This window comes from Acanthochromis polyacanthus, chromosome 3, assembly GCF_021347895.1.
Source record: "Acanthochromis polyacanthus isolate Apoly-LR-REF ecotype Palm Island chromosome 3, KAUST_Apoly_ChrSc, whole genome shotgun sequence".
Classification (NCBI taxonomy): Eukaryota; Metazoa; Chordata; class Actinopteri; family Pomacentridae; genus Acanthochromis; species Acanthochromis polyacanthus.
The window spans coordinates 45,731,064-45,741,738 of NC_067115.1; positions in this window are offsets into that span (position 1 = coordinate 45,731,064).

A 10,675-nucleotide genomic window follows, 5' to 3' on the forward strand; every position below is an offset into this window, starting at 1 on the left:
GTTAGCTAATGGTGTTGAAAGGCTCATTGAAACCCTTGAGCAGTTTTGTGGAATAAAATGTGAGTTTTCAAGGAAAACATGAAAGTGCCTGGCAGCCTGGGTGAGCCCAAACTTTTGAACGCTAGTGTACTTTATTAAGTTTATTTTATGATCATTCTGTCCACAGCATGAAAGATAGGGACCTTTTGGGACTTCATCTAGGATTTACAAATGACAAGAAACTACCGTAATTTATATCATTTATAAGATGTGTTCACCAGTACTGTCCAGCAGACGCAACAATCTATGCTGAAATGATTAGCAATATCATTTCTTAGTTGATGTCACAAATATTTGATGATTTAAACTCATCACACTCATTTTCTTCCAAATTTTGCGTTTATATATAATCAGTAGAATTATTATTTATATTTATAGTTTTATTTTATTTTTTGACATTTTGCTCTATATTTAGGTTTATAACAGGTTATTTTTTGTTTTTTGTTTTTTTTGCTTTTTTATCTTTAATGAACTTAATTTAACAAATTTCCCCTAGTTCACAGTACAGAATGTTATCGGTGTGGTCAAACGTGCAAATGCTGCTGCAAAAAAATATCATCAAGCGCTAGTTTTGACCCTAAAATGGCAAATTTACATCTACAACAGATACAAAAAAGACGGTCTACAACAATGACTGAAAAGTTCTCAAATAAAAACTTAATCTGGAACAGTTTTAACAACAGATCATTCAGCAACTACTAGTCTGATGATCCTAATTTTAAGCATTTAAGGATTTGTAGTTTGTTTGTTTTTTACATCCTACACAACAGTAAATATTAAAGATGAGAGGACAATTATCTGTGGCAAATTTTCACAGTGAAGCTGTGGAGTCTTTTTCTCATAAATGACTTAAAGTTCTTGAATCATCTAACTTAGTAACTATTTTAGAAATTGTACATAATTTTTCTTCCGTTTCTTTGTTACACCTCAAATTTGCAGTCTGTTTTGGTGTTTCATTCAGATGCAATTTATCAGAAATGTCAGCGTCCTGTTGCTTGAATGGCTTCCATGTAAAATAACTTCCTCTGGGAGGCCTTAATGCTGCCCTTTCACTTGACCTTGTTTCTCGTGTGTGAAGATCAAAGGTGAAGATTCCACTGAGAAAAGGTTAAGCACGACTCTTTTAAATGCATTTTGTCAAGATGTGGTTGAAGGACTCATGAGGGTTTGTTCACTGTTTTTTTTAAGTAACCCAAACCTCATCACAGTACAACAAATAGTCATTATTTAACACTCAAAATTCACACAAAATATAACTTCTTCTATTTTTTAGAACTTCTACTGCTTTTAATTTTGATTTTACTAGTTTGGAATGTTAAGATTACCATTTTATTATCATATTTTAGTTTGTTGTTGGTGTTGCATGCTCACATTTATGTTTTGACATCCTGGCACTTGTTTTATATCTTGTCTTAAGGTGTTTTCAATATCATGTAAAGCAAAATTAAATCCATAACAAACTTACTTCAGTTTTAGTTGTGCACGTATTCTGTGCTGTAAAGCAATATGTAACCCTATTAAAAATTAAGTGGCCTTTTTTGTTTATATTATACACATGTTATAATTCATCTATTTACTGCACGTACATAATCACTATATTTCAGTATGGTTTTGTGGAGGTAAGTATTAGTGGGCAGTTTGTATTTTTCTGTGTGGGAAGTCTCTCTCTCTCTCTCTCTCTCTCACACACACACACACACACACACACACACACACACACACACACACACACACACACACACACACACACACACACACACACACACACACACACACGGGGGAGAAGCAGCTTCACGCCAGCAGACAGACATGTTTCAGTGCTTTTCTTGAATTTTCCACTTACATTCCCCCAACAAATTTTGCTTCTGACCAACTTTTTTCATGCACGAACAGCCACAGCTCTGTCTGACGAAGCTCTTTACCCACCTGAGCACCCTGTCAAAGTAACGGGGGAGCCTCAATAACGCACTGGAGGGCAACACGGACAGCCTCGGACCGGGACAAAGCAGTGCTCGGAGCCGGAGGACTCGGTTTTGGGACAAAGTAAGCGGAGTTAAACGGAGTAAGTTCGCTGTGAGTTCATCCACCTGCTGTTAGCCGTTAGCTGGCAGACAGCTAGCCTGCTGCTGCAGCGCGAGCCCACCCCCTCTCTCAAGGCAAGTGACGTAGCGGCACGGGCGGCAAAGGAAAGCAGTTATTGGCTGAAGACGCCCGTCAATCAGAATGAGCTACTAACACGACCCGCCCACTCCGCCTGGTTTCACCTGTAGCTTCCTTAAAGACGTCTTCGCTCACTTTCTATTTTTATCACAACAACCACAGTTTTCTCTACATGTCGTCAGATTTCACCATAATTTTCAAGAATGCAGCACAACTCAGAGCTTTTATTTAAGTCTTTCCAGGGGAAAATGCAATAACTACACTTTTTTTTTTTTTTTTTTTTTTTTTTTATTGACAAATGAAGCTTATAAGCTAACAGCAATTTACATTCAGACAAAGTACTGATCGGTGTTAATAAACATTCGCATATCAAAACGAAACAAAACAATAATAATAAACAAAACAATGAAAGCCAACAACATCATGGTGCAACGGGGTTAAAGGACAGAGCAGACATGTCATTGTAGAGCCACATAGCTTTTTTTGAGTTACATAGTTTCAGAGAATCCTTCAGAATTAAAAGATCTTTTAAGAAAACAATAAAAGCTGGTTTGGCATTTCCAAATTTACATTTGTGTATAAAGAATTTTGCCATTACAATTAAATTATTAATTGTAAATTGTTTTTTCTTATTCTTCAATATAAGACCAAATTTAACATTAGAATAAGTCAAGGATGATATTCCCAGACCATTATAGTCTGCCCATATGCAAAAACTGTCCCAAAAAATTTTTGTAAAGATACAAGCAAAGAACAAATGTTCTTCTGTTTCGATATTACTGGTGCAAAAGGCACATTCGTTGTCCTCAATATTAAATATGGAATGTAAGTATTCTTTACAAGGGTAGATACTGTTTATATGTTTAAGATGCACTTCTTTAGCTTTAGGTGGGATAGGAAACTTAGTATAGTGACATCTAATGACCCTAATATTTTGACTTGTGAAACCATCCATTAACTTTCGTCTCCTGAGAGGTAATGGAAAGCATTCATTGGTTATAGTCATTCTTAAAAATTTGTTATTACATTTTTGTCTACAAAGGGGCATTGTTGAATGGAAAGAGAGTGTAAACAGGGAACAATGGGACTATAAGATAGAGTACCTTTTAAAGTACATACAAGTGCTTGTGGTATTGCATTAATAACATCTGAAAATTGTTGGATTGAACAAGCAATGTTGTATTTACTTTGAAAGTCTGTATAATCAAGTAAATTCCCTCTTCCATCCATGAGGTGCAGTACCGACCATATCCCCTGATCAGCCCAATCTTTCCAGTAAAATGATTTTTTCTTAATGAGGATGTATCTATTGTTCCATATTGGAGTATCATGGGGTGTGAAATTATGTTTATAAACCAGTTTCCAGTAATTTAGGACTTGTTCATGAAATTTGGACAGTTTTATGGGTAATTTGGATAATTCAAAATCACATTTTAGGAGAAATTGAATACCACCAAGATTACAGAATAATTTAGACGGGAGATTAAACCAGATTGAATCCATATGAGATATAAAGTTTTGTAACCACCTTAATTTTAAAGCGCCATTCATTGGATCAAAATCAATAGCGTTAAAACCACCTTCTTCCAACGATTTAACCACGTCATTTCTCCTTATAAAGTGATGTTTGTTCTTCCAGATGAAGCTAAAGTTGTTTTGATTGATTTGTTTGATGAGGTTTTGAGGGACATCAAGTGAGTAGGCAGGGTAAATAATCCTTGAGAGACCCTCCATTTTAGAGAGGAATAATCTGCCAAACATGGAAAGGTCTCTCTGTAACCATATATTTAGAATATCTTTACTCTTCTTAATCGTATTATCAAAGTTGTTTTTTACTCTGTCAACTGGGTTCTTTGAGATCATAATTCCTAAATATTTGACTTGGTCTTTCACGGGAATGTTATACAATGATATTTGGGGATGGTCATGAATGGCCATTAACTCACATTTATCAATATTTAAGTAGAGCCCAGAGGCTTTAGAAAAACGGTCAATTACTTGTAGAGCAATGGGTATTTGTGCCTCATTTTTAAGAAAAAGGGTGGTATCATCTGCGAGTTGACTAATAGCAAGTGGCGTTCCTAAAACAGTTAACTTTTCAATTTCTTCACAATTTTTTATCATAATACTTAGAATTTCGGAAACCATAATAAACAATAAGGGCGATGCCGGACACCCTTGGCGAATACCTCTTTTAACACTGAAGCGCTTACAAGAACCAAAAGGGAGCAACACCGAGCTACTGATGTCACTATACAGCATTTGGATAAGGTCACAGAAGGGGTTTCCAAAACCATAATGATGTAATGTATCTAGCATAAAAGAGTGTTCAACTCTGTCAAATGCTTTACAGAAGTCCAAAAACAGAATGAAACCATCTTCTTCAATTCTGTCACGATAATCTAACAAATCGAGTACAAGTCTAATATTATTGTGAATAGAGCGACCTCTAAGAAAACCAGATTGAGATTCGCTTATAATGTGTGAGAGACCCTTTTTAAGCCTGTTGGCAATGACATGAGCAAGTAATTTATAATCTACATTGAGTAAAGTTATTGGTCGTAGGTTATGGAGATATCTTTTGTCTTTGCCACTTTTTGGGATCAATGAAATCAGGCCTTGTTTCATGGTGGTCATCAGAGATTTGTTTCTGATACATTCCTGTACTGCGAGGAAGAAAAGATCTTTTATGTCCTCCCAAAAGTGTTTATAAAAGTCTGATGAGATGCCGTCCTGTCCGGGAGACTTCCTTAGGGAGAGTTGTTTAACCGCAGCATCAAACTCAGACAATTCAATGGTCAAGTCACACATTTTCTTAAAGTCCACACTTATAGATGGAATGTTGTGGTTTATGCTGTCCAAAAGTGTGTCTCCATCACAGGGCGCAGGTGTATAAAGATCTTTATAAAATTTGTAGACCTCATCAGAAATTGTTTTTGGATCTGTGCATTCAACATCATTAATCATAAGTGTGCTAATCTGATTTCTTTCCTGTCGTCTTTTTTCAAGGCCACAGAAGTACGCTGTGTTACGTTCGCCATCTTCGATCCATTTCGCTCTTGACCTAATAAAGGCTCCTCTGGCCCTCCTGGAGCTTAATTCATCCAACTTACACTTGAGGTTTATGAAAGCAGCTTTGTCAGAGTCTAACATTGGGGTCTTTTTACAGTAATCATCCAAGTCTTGTATTAATTTCAATTCCTGTTCCCTTAGAGCCTTGCTTCTTTCTTTGCCAAATTGTATTGAAATCTGCCTAATTTTAAATTTAAGAAACTCCCATCTGCAACAGTAATTACCAATAGATACATCATATTTAATATCCGCAATCAGGCCTTTAATTGTTTCACAGTAGTTTTGGTCTTTTAGTAGGTCTGTATTAAATTTCCAATATACATTTCTTTTATTAGCTGTGACATCTGGTTTTAGGTTGAGAGACAACAGACAGTGGTCAGTTAAAGGTGCCGTGGAGATTAGTACCTCTGAAACATAGCTAGCTAATCCTGGGGCACCTAACCACAAGTCAATCCTTGATTTGGTAGATCCATTAGGTTTGATCCAAGAGTATTGTTTAAGACTTGGATTTTTGTTCCTCCAGATGTCAATCAAGGAGAAAGTATTACAAAATTCTAGTAAAGTGGTATTATAATGATTAACACTAAATTTTGATGGATATCTATCTAGATAATCATCCGGAGCCAAATTAAAATCTCCCCCCAGTAATATTAAGTCTGTATGGTATAAGATTTTATATTGAGAGATAATTTCAGTGATTTCTTGCAACAGATTCCTATTTTGGGTGGTATTATTATAACCATAAATGTTTGTCAGAATTATATGTGCATCATCAACTTTTATAACAACTGTCAGCCAATGGCCTTTATCATCTGCCTTATGGGAAAGTACATTACCCGGACACTTGTTAAGGCAGATGGCGACTCCTGCGGACTTGTTGCTGCCATGGCTGAAGAAAATTTTGTCTCCCCATTGTGTTGTCCAGAATGCGGCATCAGTGGCACACGAGTGAGTTTCTTGAAGGAGGACACAGTGTGATTTAAAACCCTTACAATGCAAAAAAATGGCTTTCCTTTTGAGATTGTCTTTAAGACCCCTTGAGTTCAACGAAACAAAACTTAAGTTGGCTTTCAAAACATTCATCTGCTGGCAAACTTCGCCGCAATACAAATAAACAAATAAAATGTAACACGAGAAATCAAATGAAAGTGTTTAGTGACTTAAGGTTACTTGAAAAGTTCTCATTTCCTCCTATTAATGTTCTCCCACGTGAAGCACTTGTAAGTAGCATTACTTAAGTTGTAATACGACGACCTTCAATGTATCCGTAGGGGCCTCGAAAGTACGCCTTCCGTCCCTCTTGGCGCGCTTGTTTGATGTGTGGCCATATCAGTTCTCTCGCCTCCTTGACCTCCTTGGTGAGATCTTCCCCGAACCGGATTCTAGCGTTTCGACAGACCTCTGAATCTTTTGTCATATCCCACATAGCATCTCTGTGTTGCCGTTTGGTGAACTGAACAATGATGTTTCTTACTCTTCCCTCCTCTTTGCGGCCAAGCCGATGCACAGTATCCACAATGTCATCCATTTTCTGAGCCCACTGAGGAGCTATTTTTGCGAACAGTTCAATGACTTCGCGTCTGGTGTTTTCATTCATGGCCTCTTTCATTCCTTTAATTTTGAGATTCCATCTTCTCTTATAAGTATCATGTTCTTTGCTTCTTTCTTTTAACACAATCATTTCAGCTTTTACAACCTCCAGTTCGTGTTCCAATGCAGTAATTTTCGCCTTTGAGTCTTTGATTTCTGCTGCATTGAATTCTGTTGTCTTGGCAAGGCTCGCTAGCATATCACAGTTTTGCGTTAGCTTAGCAGCAAACTCTCTCATGCGATCTTCTTGTGAATCAAATTTTATGTTTAGGTTGTTGATGGCAGCCAGGATAACAGAGCCAGTTACCTCTTCTTCATTTTGCTTGGATACTTTTCGTGGATGATCTTTAGACGGTGTTGGGGGGAGAGAAGAGTCCTCTCGATCTCTCTTGTCGCTGTTGCGGTCTATTTCAATCGGCGTGGCGTTGACCATAGCATACCCGTGGTCAAACAGTTTCTGCGAAGACACAGTTGCGTTTTGTTTTGACATTTTGGTCTCAGTATAATTGCCAGTTGCTTTGCTAAGGCGAAATGTGGGGTTTCGTGGGAATTCCTCGTCAATATTAAGACTTTGGAGGGAATATACTTAGAGAAGACGAAAGACCGAACCGCTCAGAGCGCCGCCATCTTGCCTTCCACCTGGGACATAACTACACATTTGGTCCCAAGCGTAAACTAACCGTGACGTCACCCGTTGGTTTCAACGCCGAGAAAATGAAGCCCGGATTTTGCTACTTCCTGGTCGCCGTTTTGGATTTTTTTGGAGCCAGTGACGTAAAAAGCGTCATCAAACAGGCTGGACCGGAGAGCAACTAGGGGCAGGATTGACTGAGGACTCTCTTATCCCGCCCACATTTTACCGCAGAGGCTTCTGTTGCTGTCTATCAAGTATAGCCACGCCCCCTGGCTCCGCCAACTTTAACGATTTATTTAAAATTCAGTATTGATTTATTTTAAGATCGGCCACCTGATCTCTCATTTTGACCATGAAAACTAACGGGGAAAAAGTCATGAGCTGTAGAAAATCAGTCTATCAAATTTTATTTTTTCCAAAAATGAATTGGGGTCTATGGAGAAAAAGCTTTTTGGAGCCAACCCTAGCGGACTGCGTGATATTGCAAGTTTTTGACACTTCCGGGTTGGCTTCAATTCTGGAGCCAGATGCTACGTCCACTATATATACATCCATGGCCATAAGTTTGGACACAAGTACCATGACGCTTGTGAATCTTAGAAAATACCACAAAATTGTCACTTACAATACAGTACACAACTCCTGAGAACTATATTAAGTTTCATATTTTAAAAAAACGACAAAAGAGTTTGGTGTCATTTTGTTATTCTTACCAAATTCGGTTGTGAAAATACTGCATTTTTTTGTTATTTTCTTCTAATATTATGTTTTGGGAACAAAGTTGTTCCAATTGTTGGAATTTATTGATAATATTATATCCCTTGTTGATTTGTTGACTAATTAAACTGGTACTGTCAAAAATATTAGTTATGTTCTGTAATAGACATCAAAACAGACATAGGAAGTCATGCTGTGTCCAAACTTATGGCCATGGCTGTACAGTCTATGTTTGGTCCCAATTGAATTAGGACTAAAATCAGAATATTAGTTAATTTTTTAGACTTCAAATTCATTTCTGTTACTTGTTGCAAAAAGAAACAACAAACATTGCTGTCACAAACTGGATTAAATTGAACTGTACTGAATTGAATTGAAAAATAAGTAAAAACCAAACAGCAGGGACAGCACTATAGCTATATATATCTATAGCTAAACACAAGTTACTTCTCACCTTTTCAGTTTAAATGCTCCAGTGAGTGAGTTTGGTTTTTTTCTAAACATTTTGCTCCACACATTTATAAGAATGAATCATTCTGAAGTTTGTAGCCTATATATAACAAGGTGCCGCTTCCAGCTGTGGGTAACTGACAGGGTATTTTTTCAGATGTTTTACAGTCATTCAGTCACTCAGAAAATTAATTAACTGAGAAATATCCCAATTAATGAGACAATGATAACAAAAGTAAACAACTTCAGCACCAAAGTTTTGCTGTGTTGTATTGATGTAATATAAAATATAACAGCTGCATATTTTCCCAGAGCCAATGGGTGCAGTTAACCCCTTAAGCTTCAGTGTACTGCCGGCGGTACACCTACTAATTTGCATAGGAATTTCAAGAATGTCCGACGGCTGCAAACACGATTATACAAACACTATACGCCGATGGAAAGCTTAGATTCTCATGAATCCGCCGGTATAAACCACTTTCAGATGCGATTACCACAGCGGGTGAGAAAAACACATTTGTCCGACAAAAACGAATATTCATCCATCCGTTCTCTATACACGGCTTCAACGCACACAGCGCGACTCACATTTCCGGGTTCATTATTACACACACAAAAAAAGATTCCATAAAAAACGGCCATAATCCAACCTTTTACATCCAGATGACACAAGTCAGTAAACTATTTTGTCCAAAACATGTCCTGAAGTCGGTATAAAATCCACGAATCGGTCATTTTCAAGGAAATGCACCTCGCGATGCCCGTCCAATATTCCCTGTATTTTTCGTAATTTTTTTTATTTAAAAATAGAATATTAGCGATTTTTTGTACTGAAAACGGCTGGAATTGACTGAAGCTTAAAGGGTTAAATTATTAATTCATTCACCGATTGCTATAAAGTATGAATAATTACAATTATGTATCCTCTACTGAAATTAATGTAACTTTCAGTAAATGCACCTCATGTTCCCTCGTACTGTAGCCTAATTATATTTGTATTATTATTATTATTATTTTTTACATTTGACATCCATTTTTTAGCTTCTCTGGACTCATTCCCTTGTTGAGTTCCTATCCTTACTTTACTGATGCTGCTATTTTTACAAACGGGAAGAGGAAACTGTCTCTAACCATTTTCTGTTAGACTTGGATTGATGCTGCCCCCATGAGGTTAAAGTCATTTACTGCAGGACACTGGAGAGCCTAACAGAGATCATAAAAAGTACATGCAGATGAAACAGAGCCTGGTGTAAATCATTTAAACATCCTGAGATTTGAACCGCTGCTATTTCAGCTGGTGGAAAACATCATTCTGTGCCGTCTACTTTATCAGGACCAACAATGTTCAGCCTCACAGGTCCAAATGTAAGCCCGTCATGTTTCAAGGTGGGAGTAAAGGTGGGTATTAAACGCTGAAAACTGTCTAAACACTGTTTAAATTGTTTGTGTAAAACTTTCACCCCAGGATGAAAATGCAGTTTTCAGCTCTTGTGCATCAAATATCAGAAAAGTCTCACATTACCTGACTGCTGCTTTACAGTTCAGATTAAAATGGCTTTTCATTGAGTTAGATTTGCGGCTTTTATCATTTCTAAACGACATGTTATTCTACACTATGCAGTATTCGTTTTATTAAAATGTTCTCTGTCTAATCATTAAATCTCGTTTCTTTTGTCTTTATGGGTCTTATAAAGCCTTGCGGTTGGAAGGTGCTACAATAAAAACCTGCTAGAGGAGCTAAATATCTTTTCCATACTGCATTTACAAAACTGTACAAGGACCTCTGACTGTACGCTGGCAGTGGATTAGGTGGTCCACTCTATGATGAAAGCTCATATTATGAACTTATTTGTGGTATTCATGTTGAAAACTACCATCAAAAACCAAGTTTATGACTCTGATTATCTTAATGCACTTCAATAAATGAGCATCTGTGACAACGGCCTCTAGCCAGCGGTTACACGTGTGATATTTAGATATGTGGACATCAAAGAAGCATTAAGGAGGCTTGAG